The sequence below is a fragment of the Nicotiana attenuata genome, chromosome 7 (assembly GCF_001879085.1).
Source record: "Nicotiana attenuata strain UT chromosome 7, NIATTr2, whole genome shotgun sequence".
NCBI lineage: Eukaryota > Viridiplantae > Streptophyta > Magnoliopsida > Solanales > Solanaceae > Nicotiana > Nicotiana attenuata.
In genome coordinates this window covers 78,105,514-78,109,430 of record NC_031995.1, presented here as the reverse complement: position 1 = coordinate 78,109,430, position 3,917 = coordinate 78,105,514, and positions in this window count along the sequence as shown.

Below are 3,917 nucleotides of genomic sequence, written 5' to 3'. Positions count from 1 at the left end.
ACACGAGAGTTAACTTTTTTCGTTTCTTTCTCTTCAACCACGTTTCTGGAAGGCTACTATTTTCTCTCTCTTTATGTTTTATGTTAATATAAAGGTGCTACTAAATTTTCCTTAAATAGGTCTTACAAATTCAGCGGCAACACAACGAAATGCAAAATAAAACACAAAATTGTAAGGTCAAGTGAAAGGTACGTATAATTCCAGGGTCGGCCTGAGAAGCAATAGGTATTTTGAAAAGCAAGAGGAAGTTGAGGCAGTAAAGTCTTCAAAATAATAATAGAACTTCAAAGTCATTGAACTTGGTAGCTGCAAACGGGGTGAAATGGTGAGGTAGCAATAAAATGTGTTCATAGGGGAGGTAGTTAACAGAGGAAATGTAGGTTTGTACCACTTTTACAATGTTAATTTGGACCGATAGTATGATGTTAGGGATATATTTGGGTTAATAGTATAACGAAGGGTAATATTACACCTTTTTCAAAAGTACAAGGGCAATTTTGACCCTTTTCCGAAAATAAAATGTCAAAAGGCATGTAAAAGCTACAAGAGCCTCAGAAAAAAATTAATTGGTTTAATTCAGTTGGTTTTTTATTTATGTGAGTGAATTGGTAGTCGAAGAACTGTTCTTTAGGGTTATTTTGGAAGAATCTTTCTATTTTTGGAGTTCAGTTTTGTCTAATTAGTAAACAGAAAATCATGCGTCTTTAAACGTCAAAACATGTTTCTTTTTACTTTGTTTATCCCGTGCACCCCTTCACTCTCCAATAACACATGAGGATTAAGTTTTCCATATTTAGAAAAAAAAAAAGAATTAATTATTGAAGAAGGCAAAGAAACTAGCTTGATATTACATTTGACCAATGATATTAAACTTATATGATTGCTTAGTGATGCATAATCATTCCACCTAATCATACTTGGTAGATAGACAATCAAATCAAGTGATATGGCTTTAATAGAATAACCAGAGGCACGTTGCTGCTGGACCAAGTACCGTTGAAATGTGGTGTTGGTTATCTGACTAATTTAAATTAGTGTCTCATATAACCTATTATTAAAAGGGGAAGATCTCGTATGACCTATTAAAAGGGAAGACCTGGCTTTACGGGGCTCTTATTTGAATGTAGAAACCGTGTCTCATTTAATTGATTATTTACAAAGTCAAAGTTGAGAGAGCAGAAATTCGAGGAATAATATCAGTGGCTTATATTGTTTTGCAAGTGATGGAGAAAGGAGGGGTCCACGTTTGTATGTATATAAAACAAGTCTTACATTGGTTGTTCGAGCCCTGGGTATGGAGTCGCCTTTGTTAGGGAGCGCTTTACCCTCCAATGTGGAACTTCTCGGCACGAATCCGAATTTAGTCGGACTCCAATGTGAGTACCGGATAGGAAACCAAAAAAAAAAAAAGTCTCAAGTCAATCAACTTATGGAATTCATCGAAGCTTTCCTTAACCTGCCCTAAAAGGAAATTCTTTTGTTTATGGGTGTACATAGGTCGGGTTGGTTCGGGTTTTGCAATTATCTAATCAAATCAATTGTGTCGGGTTATTAAATTTAAAGACCAAACCAAAACAATAAATCTCGGGTTTTTCAATCTCAGTTTTTCTCGGGTTATTCGGGTTTTTCTCGAATTTTTTTCCGGTAAAATCGTAGCACAAAACATATAACTTGTGCTCCAAATAATTTTTTTAATCCTAGTAAGATACAACTATATAAGTTATTTTTCAAGAAAATAATACAAATATAAGATGTGTCATGGCAATATCCTAAAATATTCAACAATAAAGACAATGAAATCACGTAATATAAATATTGCTAGTTAAAAAGTCATTATAAAAATAAACATAATCTAAAAGTACTAAGTCATGCTAAAATAAGTAGACTAATAAGGGAGTATTAATTACATGACTAAACGCTAAAGAAAAAACAAAAATAGGTTATGCATTTTTATCTAAATCAATGCAAAATAAAAAATAGATATTCAGTATATTGGCAATCCTCGTATTGAATTGAATGTCTTTTGTTAGCATTAGTATTGATTTGATTTTGGTTTGAGCTATTGTTAGCATTTGAGTTATTAATATTAATGACTATAAAACTTATTGGAACATTTAAAAGTTCTAAGTCCAACCTTGAATTAATACTTTAAAAGATAAAATTATGAAAAAGTTTAAAAAATATCTATAAATTACATCACAATAAGTATATATTTATACATTAAATATATCTAAATTTTTTATATATGTAATATCGGGTTTGTTTGATTTCGGTTTGACTTTCTTTAGTTAACACTAAATCAAACCAAACCATAGTCGGATTTTTTTCCTCAATTTGACTCGGTTTATCGGGTTAGTGCGGTTTGCCGCTTTCCTTTGTACACCCGTACTTCTGTTGATGCATTAAGAATTTAAAATGAAGCCATTTATAGCCTGTTTGGTCATGCTTCAAAAATCAGCTTATTTTGAGAAGTGTTTTTTTTAAAGTATTTTTCTCATAAGTACTTTTGCTGAAAAACAGTTTTTGTTTGGCTAATTAATTTGAAAAGCACTTTTGAGCATCAAGTAGTGTTTGACCAACCTTTTAAAAAGTGCTTCTAAGTGTATTTTTTTCAAAAGTGATTTGGGGAGAAACTACAATTTTCTGCTTCTCCAAAACTGTTTCTACTGCTTCTCAAAAATATTTTTTTCTTCTAAAAGCTTGGCCAAACACTTCAACTTTAAAAAAAAAAGACTTTTTTTTAAAAAAAAAAGTGCTCTTGGATTTGGAGAAACTTGGCCAAACAAGCTTATTAGTCAGCTCTAAATCTGAACTGAACTATTCCATTTTGTAACACGTTGCTTCGTCCATTATTTCAAGTTTTTGTAATGAACGTTCACATTTATAAAGGTTTTATGTAGCGTTTCATATTTTAGGATTTTCAAAGGAGCTAATATTGACTCTTTGTTGCTGCATATATCTATGATGCCAATAATCTTTCACATTTTAACTTCAAATTTTGGTTTACTTAATACACAAATAAATACAATCCTTCATTTTGTTCCCACCATAATTGACTTGAATATCTAAACTAAAGTGTCTACATTGTTTAAATTTGTTCCCATTAAAAAAAAAGGTATTCCATCATTATTTTATCTTTCTTTTTTTTTTTTTTTTTGGNGGACTATATTAAAACTAGTTAAGGTAACGCAGTTACATGAGAGTTACTTGGATACCTTAGGGTACCCATGTCTGCAATGTTTTGCAAGATAGAGTCAATATTACAATCCAAAAATTTTCTAGATAGTTCAGTTCCTAGGGTGTCTGCCCAATATATATCGTTGGCAAACACCGGAGAAACTGCCAGAAGTGCAGATCAATTCAAAAAAGTTTCTTTTGCTGCTTCCTTCGCCAGTGCATCAGCAACTCTGTTTTGCTCCCTGAACGAGTGTCTCACCACCACGCTGCCCATCCTTTGGATCAACAACCTGCATTCACAAATTAGAGGGTCAAATATTAAATTACCTTCTGCCAACATATATATACCTATTATTTCTGAAGAGTCTGTGTCAATTTGTAACGGCAGAAAGTTGTTTTGTTCAGCTAGCTAGAGACCTCTTAAGAGTGCTCGGAATTCAGCTCCTAAGGTGGATGTATAAGGAATGTTTTCCATGTAGCCTAGCATCCAGTTACCATTGTGGTTTCGGAAGATTCCCCCAGCCCCACCTATTCCATTCTTGCCTTTAGCTGCACCATCCGTATTAAGCTCCATCAAGCAAAGGATAAGCATATTTTTCCTTTATCTCTCATGTATCATTTATACTGGATAAATAGGACGAACGACCAGCATACTATGAGAGCACATTGCTATACATCTGTTTATGAAATATAGCCTCTTGTAATTGTCGTCATGAAAATCTTTTACTAGATCATAAAAA